The following is an 11,636-nucleotide window of genomic DNA, read 5'->3' as shown; positions in this document are numbered from 1 at the left end:
TATTTAGCAATCTCTTGGAATCCCATTAGTCCTTGTTAAAAATAACAGCTGGGCTTAGTCCTCTGAATCACCTAAATAGCTTTTCAGCCAATAAAACTCAAAAGAGAAGAGATTTCCACTGACTTTAAATATAAAAGTCATTTTGCACATTTGATGCTTAAAATTATTTCTTACCACAAAAAATAATTTCCAGAACTCCACTCTGGCCAGCAAGTATTTTTTTCTTAGAAACAGGATAAACACATCTTGTGTTCATTGGTTCTTCGTCATCATTAGCAGTAATTCATAATGCATTTTTAAACTGAAAAATATGGAGAAGTAGAAGAAAGAAAATCAGTCTCTTTTGGTGTGACCACTGGACATTAGCTCAAGGAACATCTGGTCAGAACTTGGTGCTTCTCCAAAATCACAGAGCTGGCAAGGTGAAAAAAAAATGGAGACTCAGCGAGGCTCTGCCCAGCCCCGGCTTCCTGATTCCTTCTTGTTATCTACTGGGTCAATATTGAAAAAATAAAATTGCTTCATTTCTTTTTCTCTGCTTAGGGTGAGAATACATGTTTAATAAATAAAACAAAACAGGGCTGAGAAGTTGGCTCAGTGGTAGAGCGCTTGCCTTGCATGCCTGAGGCCCTGGGTTCTATTCCTCAGCACCACATAAGCAAAAAGAAAAAAGCCGGAAGTGGCGCTGTGGCTCAAGTAGTAGAGTGCTAGCCTTGAGCTGAAGAGCTGAGGGACAGCACCCAGGCCCAGAGTTCAGGCCCCATGACCGGACCCAAAAAAAAAAAAAAATAAATAAATAAATAAAACAGAACAGAACAAGAAGTATAGAGAAGAAGATAAAAAGTACCACTCCATCCTGCATTGTGTGTTAAAACATTTGGGGGGAAAAAATCTCTCCAGAAGTATTTCTGTCTCTTCTCCCTTCTCCCTGTACCATATCTCCATCTCCTATCCATCCGTATCTCCATCTCATTTATCCATCAGATGTCAGAACATCTTTCCATGTTCAAAACGCTTTTCCATGATTCCCTGCAAGCAGGCAAGATGACTGTCAGCTAACTGTAGGGACATTTCACATGCTCTCTGAATGAGGAAAGATCGCCGACTCTAAACTCTTCCTCAGTGCTCTAGCTGGGTGGTCTGGTAGCTATCCTGGTCAGGTGTTGGCTAGAATCAACAGTGGGTTCTTTTGACAAACCTGAGCTTTCTTAGGCAGGAATTTTAAGAGACTCTGAGCTCATCTTAGGGATATAACCTTGAGCTGTTAGAAACGGGGTTAATGTTTGTTTAAGGCTCATTTGTGCTGAGAAGTCTGTATTTTATAAGCTGAGGTTGAAGCTCCATTGAAAAGAGAGGCAGGCTACAATGTAGGCACAAACTGCCGTTTCTCACCAACAAGACGCTCTTTCTTCCCTTCCTTTCTCCCTTCCTTCCTTCCCTTCTTCCTTCCTTCCTTCCCTTCTTTCTTTCTTCCTTCTCTCCCTCCCTCCTTTCTTTCTTTCTTTCTTTCTTTCTTTCTTTCTTTCTTTCTTTCTTTCTTTCTTTCTTTCTTTCTTTCCTTCTGTCCTTCCTTCTTTCTTCTTTCCTTCCTTCCTTCCTTTCTTCCTTCCTTCCCTCCTTCCCTTCTTCTTCCTTCCCTCCTCTTTCTTTCTTTCTTTTCTTCCCTCCCTCCTTTCTCTCTCTTCCCTCCTTCCTTCCTTCCTTCTTTCTTCTTTCCTTCCTTTCCTTCCTTCCTTCCCTTTCTTCCTTCCTTCCCTCCCTCCCTCCCTTCTTTCTTTCCCTTCCTTCCTTCCTTCCTTCTTTCCTTCCTTCCTCCTTTCTTTCCTTCCTTCTCTTTCTTTCTTTCTCTTCTCTCTCTCTCTCTCTTTTTTCAGGGGTGGGGAGAGTGTCAGCACTGGAACTTGAACTCAGAACCTTGCACTCTCATTTGTCTCATTTGTCTCAAGACTTCTAAAAAGCTCTGAAAGCTTTTAAATTTTGACCATTTTGATCACAAGGAAAAGATACTGCTGTCTTTATTGGCATTTTCTCAAAACTAGTAAGGTGGGTCATCTTTTATATATGTTTTCTTTTGTGAGTTGACTGTATATTTTGTCTTACTAATTTTCAGTTGTGATAAACTTTTTTATTCACCTATTTGCAAAACACTATTTTTAGGGTGGAAGTTAAGGCTAGGGCACACCCGTTATCCCAGCATTTGGGAGACAGGGGCTGGAGGGTTGAAAGTTTGACACCAGCCTAGTCATACAATGAAACCTTATCTCAAAAAAAATATTTATAATAGATTTGACCTTGAATAAGCTATCTTAGATCATATTTCTCTGCTTCCTCCCAAATACCATGGTGTGTACCTGGAAGTACCGAATCAAGAAAAGTTCACAGCGACAAACTCAGTTGCTCAATTTGTCCCTTGAGGTGTTTTAAGAACAAGAGGCCTCTGTGGGTTCTTGGCTCCTGAGTGCATGCACAGATCTCCTGACAGAATCAACGCACCGTGCCGTGGCCAAGCCCAGCCTTTCAGACTGCAGGGCCCTTCTTCTCCTACTCTGCCTCCCAGAATGGGAGAGGGCAGGGAACAACTAATTCGTCTACGGTAGCCTGCAAGCTCATCTCAAAGAGCTGTCCCCCTGTGTTTTAATTCAAAAGCTAATTGGAACCATTTCTATCTCATACCAAAAAGATGAGGCCAGCAGAGCATTCGTGGTTCATGCCTGTAATCTTTTCTACTCGGGAGACTGAGATCTGAGGATCACAGTTCAAAGACATCCCAGAAAAGAAAGTCCCTGAGACTCTGATTTCCAATTACTCCTTGCTCCCTTACCCACGCCCCTCCCCCAGCCAAAAGTGGAGCTGTGGCTCAAAGTGATACAGCAGTAGCCTTGAGCACAAAAGCCCAGAGTCAGTGCTCAGGCCCTGAGTTCAAGCCCGAGATCGGCATTAAAAAAAGAGAGAGAAATAAAGAGAGATGGGAGATAGGAGGTGCAGCCTTCATAAAAAGCTCTTTACTGTCTGGGATTATCATTTCTTTTCTTCCTTTCTTCCTTTACTTCTCTCCTTTCTTTCTTCGTTCTTTCTTCATTCTCTCTTCTCTGTCTCTTTCTTTCTTTCTTTTTTTGGTGGGTTATCAGTACCGGGACTTGAACTCAGGGTCTGTACTTTCTTTTGGCCTTTGTTGCTGAAAACTGGTACTCTTATCACTTAAAACACTCCTCCTCTTCTAACTTTTCTCTTTTTACAATTATTTTATCTTATTTATTTTATTTTATTTATTTATTTTTTTTTTGGTCCGGTCGTGGGGCCTGAACTCTGGGCCTGGGCGCTGTTCCTCAGCTCTTCAGCTCAAGGCTAGCGCTCTACCACTTGAGCCACAGCATCACTTCCGGCTTTTTTCTTTTTGCTTATGTGCTGCTGAGGAATCGAACCCAGGGCCTCAGGCATGCAAGGCAAGCGCTCTACCACTGAGCCACCTTCCCAGCCGTTATTTTTTTATTTTTTGCTAGTCTTTCAGCTTAAACTCAGGGCCTGGGCACTGTCCTTGGGTTTCTTTAGCTCAAGGCTAGCACTCTATCTCTTGAGCCACAGTGCCACTTCTGGCTTTTTCTATGATACTGAGGAATCGAACCCAGGGCTTTGTGCATGCTAAGCAAGCCCTCTACCCCACTGAGCCACCTTCCCAGACCCCTAACTTTTTGATTTTATTGAAGATAAGAGTTTCACAGACTTTTCTGCCTGGGCTGACCTCCAACCACAATCTTCAGATCTTAACCTCCTGAGTAGCTAGGATGACAGGTGAACCACCAGTGCCTGTTTCTTTGTTTTGTTTTGCTTTGTTATTGTTGTTTTTAAAGACTACGTCTTGGTTCTTTTCCAACAACTCTTTTGCGTGTGCCAGTACCGAGGGGCCGCCCTTGCTCAGCTTTTGCCCACACGGCTGGTGCTCTACGGCGGGAGCCACACCTCCACTTCCCGGGAGTAGCGTTCTATTCATGGGAACGCACTGTGTCAATCCCGAACGATATTCATTTCTAGAGAAGTTACCTCCTTTCTCCAGTGTGACCCACAGACGAAGGGACTTGTTATCCATTCAAATGAGGTTCTATTCTAGGCCTACTCAAAGGAGCATGAAATGGATACGGGCCAAACTCAAGCCCCAGAGACACAATGGGATTTGTCAGGGACTTTTGAGAACCTGAGCCCATCTGCAAGGCCGTTGGAATCTCGAAGGTTAGAAGTCTAAACTTGCCGACAAAAATCCCATCAGCACAGGGAGCATGAAATCAAGACACACGTGAGAACAGACCGGCGATGAAGGAAGCGTGCATCCTGAAAACGTGGAGTCGACGGCATCAGCTCTACAGCTCAACCCCAGACTTTCCCAGTGGATTTAGGCCACAGATTCCCTTTTACTTTCTATTTAAGCCAGGCAAAACAGAAGCCAAATGAGTTCTTGTGGCACAAGCGCTGCTCTGGCTCTGGCTCCTTCTATGCTAGCCCACTAAACACCCATGCACTTCTCTTGGCTTTGGTTTCTCCTTCTGCGAAAGGAATCCGTACTGTCTATTCTAGATAAGGGTAAAGACTGCAGAGAGAATCATTTACCATGTCCAGGGAAAAGAAGTATTACATGATTTTTCTGTCTACGGCCATACCACTCTGAATACGCCCGATCTCATCTGATCTCAAAAGCTAAGCAGGGTCGGGCCTGGGTAGTACTTGGATGGGGAAGTATGACATGATTTTTCTAAATTAATTGCTATCTGCTGTGGTTTGAATGGATGCCCAAACCCCACCTCCACACGTCTATCCCTGCATGCAAATTTCTGTGTTGGAACGTAAGGCCAAATGTCTAAGTTTATGGGCTGAGCCTTCCTTCAGGAAGTGATTTGGCTGAAAGGACTCTCCTCACCATGGGACGAATGCCCTGCTAAAAGTGCTCAAGGGAACTGGTACTAGACATTATTTTTTTGTCGGTCATGGAGCTTGAACTCTGGGCCTGGTCGCTGTCCCTCAGCTCTTCAGCTCAAGGCTAGCGCTCTACCACTTGAGCCACAGCACCACTTCTGGCTTTGTCTGCGTATGTGGTGCTGAGGAACCGAACCCAGGGCCTCATGCATGGGAGGCAAGCGCTCTACCACTGAGCCACCTTCCCAGCCCATTTTTGCCCTTCTGCCTTCTACCACTGTAGCACACAACATTCAGTACCTGGGCACCAGCAATAAGGCCCTGAACTGACACCACATGCGAGGACCTTGGCCTTGGACTTCTCAGCCTCCAGAACTGTGAGACACACATTTCCTTACTGCTTTCTTTTCTTTCTCTGCTCCTTTTTTCTTCTCTCCTCCTCCAACCTTTCCTCCTCCCTCCCTCCCTCCCTTTGTCTCTTTCTTCCTCCCTCCAACTCCTCCTCTTCCTCCTCCTCCCCCTCTCTCCCGCTCCACTCTCCCTCTCCCTCTGTCTCTGTCTTTGTATTTAATGAGGTCTTGCTCTGTAGCCCAGGATGACCTTGTCTTGGGATATAAGGGGAGACACAGAAATGGAAGGGCGGAGGGCGAACAAATGTAGCCATGCGACTCGCTGGACACCATGTTGCAAATGAATTATACAACTTGTGGGTGAGGATGGGAGAAAAAAAAACTGGGAGAGAGCGAGGGAAGGGGTGATATTGTTCAGAAAGAAATGTGATCGTCACCTGACTGATGTAACTCTAAACCCTCCATACATCACCTTTGTAATAACAATACAATTTTTTTTTTTAAAGAAGCCTTGGAGAAGACACGAAGTGATGTCGTCCTCCTGCTATTCGTGACTTTGTGCGATTCTCTTTTTGGAGTAGGTTGGACCTAGTGACTCACTCCTAGCAAACAGAACACAGCAGAAGTGATCAAATGTCACTTCCAAAATTAGCTTAGGGAACAATGATTTCTATCTAGCTCCTTTGCTCCCTTCCTCCCTCTGCCCCTGGGGAAGCCAGCTGCCATATTGCGAGCTGCCCCCTGTGACCACAGCCAGAGCCGACCTAAGGCCTGCCAGGCTCCGCGCACATGCATGCCGACACACAAGGAGCCGCCCTGGGATTCTCCTTGAGGTGAATGGAACCCTAGCCAAAGCTCCAGGTCAGCCCTGTGAGGGACAGAGCCAAGCAGCTGATGCTTGACTCACAGAGCCCAAGACAATCAGGATTGCTTAGCTTCGTTCATCAAGGCTCACAAGTATTTGCTATTCCGCAACAGGTAACTAATCCACAACCTCTAAGACTGGTTCCAGAATTTTCTTGCAAAGAACATCAACTGATCTTTTCCTCCTTTGGTTTTTTTCTAACCCAGAAGAGAGACAATACACAGGTTGCTAATTAGCCTGTGATGAAACAAAAGCACCTGAAGTTCTATTTATCTGTCGACAGAACAGGAATCCCATGGAGGGAAGTTTCCGGCTCCCCTCTGCTTCACCTTGAAGAGTGGTTGTGACCTCTAGGGTGCTGACAATCTATCCCACCCCAAGCCTTTCCAACTAGAGGACCGGATGATAATCAGAAGAGAGGGGGAAGTTCCTAAATAGTCTGCATTGCTCTCCCTACAGAGACTCAAGCTTAGCTGGGAGGCATACTCCTATAATCCCAACTCAGCCGGCGGAGTCAGGGAGATGGCCAGCCTGGGATATATGTCTATATATCTAGATAGATGTGGCTATAGATACCTAGAGATCCAGCTGTATAACTTTTAGAGATCTATAAATAGATATCTATATAGATCTCTAAATATAGATAAATAGACCTATATCTATACATACATAGATATTTATATATCTATTTTTCTATATATTTCTCTCTATTATATGTGTGTGTGTGTGTATATATATATATATATATATATATATATCTCAGCACACTGGGGTGCTGGCCCTTTGGCTCAGATTTGGGGTATGTTAGGTGAAGAACGTTAGATAAGGTCATGGCCTGCACAGCACCAACAGCTCCTTCCACAGAAAGAGGCCCCGGGGTCCCCACGTTTATCAGAGAGACTTCATGTGCCTTACAAGACAAGGCCGGTCTTCTGTGTGTTTCCTCCCTCCGCCTTCTGCAAGCTGGGTCACTTCCCTTCAGCCCATAAGCCAGGCCCAAATCCCCTTAAGCTCTCTGGAAGGAAGAGTCCACTGTCTCGTACCTCTCTGACTCTAATAATCTATGCCTTAGGCATGTAATAATACATGGTGTGTAAACCCTAGCTACTCATGAGCTGGAGGCCCGCGGATCGGAGTGTGAGGCCAGACCAGGCAGCAAAGTATGAAAGACTGTCTCCAATTAACTTGCAAAATGCTGTGCTGAAGGTGTGGCTCAAGTCGTAGAGCGCCAACCACGAGCCAGAAAGCTGAGCGAGAGTATGAGGCCCAGAGTTGAAGCCTCAGGACCAGCACGCACACACACACACACACACACACACCACACAACACACACACACATACCACACACACACACATACAACACACACACGTACAACACATACACAATACACACACATACAACACACACACAACACACACACACAACACACACACATACAACACACGTACAACACATACACAACACACACACATACACACATACAACACACACATACAACAGACAACACACACACAACACACACATACACACAACACACACATACACACACATACACACAACACACACACGTACAACACATACACAACACACATACACACACAACACACATACACAACACACACATACATATACACACATACACACACTGAGCAAACATGAATTTGGGGCAATTATAAAAAGGAATTCACACTTTTCTTGAATTTTACTTCTGGAGGCCTACTAAGCTCTTACAGTAAAGGTCAGAGAAAAATTTCCTACTGCCTCCAGTAGGAAGTAGGTAGAGCAACCACTCGTGTGTGTGTGTGTGTGTGTGTGTGTGTGTGTGTGTGTGTGTGTGTGTGTGTGTGTGTGTGAAACAAGGTTGTGTATGTAGTCCAGTTTGTCCTTCATTTCCCAATCCTCCTGCCTCAGGCTCTAAGTGCTGTGATTCTTGGAGAGAGTCACAATGCCTGGCTGCAATTTTTTTTTTTTGGTCGGTCATAGGGCCTGAACTCTGGGCCTGGGTGCTGTCCCTGCGCTCTTCAGCTCAAGGCGAGCGCTCTACGGCTTGAGCCACAGCACCACTTCCAGTTTTCTGAGTAGTTTATTGGAGATAAGAGTCTCATGGACTTTCCTGCCCAGGCTGGCTTTGAACTGTGATCCTCAGATCTCAGCCTCCTGAGTGGCTAGGATGACAGGCGTGAGCCCCCGTGCCCGGCTCTGGCTGCAGCTTTTAACTGTGCTCACGTCACGCCGGCCTCAAGAGTTATCAGTGGCTGCCTGTCTCACACAAGGCTGCGTGAGAGGGAGCAGCAGGGAAGGGCACTTGTGAAGATCATAGCTCAGGGCCAGGCGCACAGCCAGTCTCAAGCCTTCTCTTAGGACTGGAGGACGCTTCCCTCTCCTCACCCACCCAGCTACCACAGCAATAGGCTCTTCTGCAGTCACCAGGAAACCCAAATGAAAGAACTTATTAATCAGCCTCTGGTGACCACTTAACTGGCCCCCAGGGAAGCACAAAGACAAGGAGCCAAACAAGGCACCAGTAAAGCTCAGCTTGTGCCACTGACAGCTACGGTAAACAATAGTCAGCATCACACTTTGCCACCTCCACCCAGGTCCTCACGCAAAGGCCACCTGTAGTCGGTCCTTTTAGGGAATTCATCTTGCTGAGCTTTCAACGAATCGTTGAAAACATAACTAAAAAATAGATACAGTGGCTGAATGGGTGGCTCTCACAAATCAATTACTAAGGACAGAAATGAATCTTCCCAACTTCTAAATTTAGCTTGCTCTCTAAGCCTGCACCCCTTGATGAGAGCTAAAATTGTTTTTCCGGAAGCAGAATCCAGAAGCTCTGGCAGGTGAGCAGCCCCAGCTGAGCCAGGATTGGCCACACTGCCTTAACACTGATATTCTCAAGGCTGGGCACAAGGTTGGCATAGCAGAAGGCTCCAGTGGGCTTTTCACTGTGTGTTTATTGCATCCCGTGCTGTGTTTGTGGCGTGGGGTCCTTCCCTTTCTCCACCTGTTAAAAAAGAATCTTACTTTACATGTATTTGGAAAAACACACAATAGTTTGGAGAAGATTCAAATTTCTCAGATTAAATAATTAGATACTAGCTGGGCACTGGTGGCTCACAGCTATACTCCTTGCTACTCAGCAGGATGAAATCCAAGGATAACAGTTCGAAGCCAGCCAGGGGAAAATAGCCCATGAGACTCTCATCTCCAATTAACCCCCAGAAAACCAGAAGTGGCACTGTGGCTCAAAGTGATATAGAGAGCTAACCTTGAGCAAAAAAAACCTAAGGACAGTGCCTGGCCCTGAGTTCAAGCTCCATGACTGAATATATATACTTTGAAGATTAAAATTAAAAGACTAAACATAGAGCTTCCCTGTGACCCAGGAATTCCCCTCCTGGGCATTTATCCCAATGGACCACAAACCAGGCCATACTCAAGCCACCAGCACAACCATGTTTTTTATTGCAGCATTGTTTACCATAATCAAGATATGGAATCAACCTAGATGTTCCTCAGTGGACAAATGGATCAAGAAAATGTGATATAGATAGATAGATGATAGATAGATAGATAGATAGATAGATAGATAGATAGATAGATAGATAATGGAATTCTATTCATCTATCAGAATGAATGATATTATACCATTTGTAAGCAAATGGAAAGACTTGGGAAAAAAATTATATTAACAAAGTAAGCCAGAACCAAAGAAATATAGGTTGCATGATTTCCCTCATTTGTGGTAACTATAATGTACCTATAAATCTACAAGTAGATTTATAAATCTACACTGAATGACTAAAATGATAAATTATATAGACTCTAGTCATTAACATACACAGGCTAAAGGAGGCTATGCATAGGAGTGGTAGACACAGGCTCAGTAGCTATGTGCGGATGGTCATATAAATCATATTCTGTGAAATGAACTTGAAGAAAAGGAGACAAGAGACATTCTTTACTTGCCATTGTTGCTGTTTTTGTTTCCTTTCCCTTTTGTCGTGTTAGTTTATTTGTATTTGAGAGGGAAAGGGAGGAAACATAAAAAGTGGAACAAAGATGAACAAATACAGCAGTGGCCCTCACGTAGATGCTACATGGAAAATGAATTGGATGTCTTGTGGGTGGGGACTGGAGGTAAAGACTGGAGGGAATGATGGACGGGGAGACAGGGCTCAAAAAGAATTGTAGTCATTACTCATTAGCCGACTCATGTAACTGTAATCCCTCTGCATATCCACTCTACAATAACCAAAAAAAGTATTTAATATATTTTGAAGATTACAAATTCCTTACTCTTTTATTGTTTATTTTGTATTTTCCTGTGCCAGTACTGGGGCTGGAACTCAAATCTTTGTGTTCTCAATCAGCTTTTTCACTCATGGCTCAAGATCTATCAACTTGACCCCTTATTTTCTCTTTAAAATATAGATTATCGGGGGGACCAAGATGGCGACGGGGCAGTAGGGAAACGCCACAGCTCTCTCCAACCAAAAAGAGAGTTCGAGTTCCTACGCTTAATCTCCCCAAGAGACCGACAACAACAAAAAGACGAACACTCAGAGAAAAACCAGAGGCGGAGAATAACAAAAAAAGAAAGAGAGAAAAAGAAGAATTTCAAAACAGAGAAAAGCGAAGACCCCTCCCCCAACCTTTACTGGCCGTGCGGCAGTGCGCCAAGCCACCGGCCAGCCGGCCCCGGCGGGGGCTGGGGGAGCCCCAGAGACACAGCAGAGACACAGGGGGCCGCTTTCAGAACATCAGGTACTGGTTTGCAGAACAGCAGATCGCCAGGAACAGAGAAACCTACCAGCCGGGAGTCTCCACGAGGATCCCACCCCACCCCTCACTCTCCACCCGAGCAGAGAGGCTCCATCCCGCCAAAGCCGCTCGGCGCCAGCAGTGCGACAAAGGGTCCTGTCTGCAAACCACCCGCCCGCCCGATCACGATCACAACGACCCGACGGGGTCACTCGGGCCCCAGAGGTACCGAGAAGAAGCTGCCTGAGCGTGGACACTCTTGACCCGACAGCTTCGACAGAGGCAGAGACAGAAAAGAATCACACAGAGCCACCACCGCCCAACCCAGCCCGGATTGCAACAACAACTGACGACCTACACCACACAGAAACAACCAGCTCCAGGGTGAGTACCCCACAGGGGAAGTGTATCCCTCAAGGGAGACCAGAGCTGGAGGGAATCCCCAGACCCTGACCTAGACTCCCTACCCCAGCACCCGGACCACAGGACCCACTAAAACTGGGAACTGTTTGAGAGCTCCACCAGCCCGTGGAGCACACTCAGCTGGCCAGGCTAGAGCAAGAGCACCCCTGGAAGGGAGCTTAAATGCCCAAGCCAGGAACAGCGCCCCTGGGTCAAGACTACCAACAGTAGAAGAAATTCGAACTGTGTCCCCCAGGCTGTATAACCTAGGTGGTATACACATCAGCACAGGCCTAACGAGTGCGCTCCAGGCTGCATAACCTAGGTGGTATACACATCAGCACAGGCC

The sequence above is a fragment of the Dipodomys merriami genome, unplaced genomic scaffold (assembly GCF_024711535.1).
Source record: "Dipodomys merriami isolate MVZ:Mamm:240054 unplaced genomic scaffold, mDipMer1.0.p SCAF_26, whole genome shotgun sequence".
NCBI classification, from domain to species: Eukaryota; Metazoa; Chordata; class Mammalia; order Rodentia; family Heteromyidae; genus Dipodomys; species Dipodomys merriami.
This window is presented reverse-complemented; position numbering follows the sequence as displayed.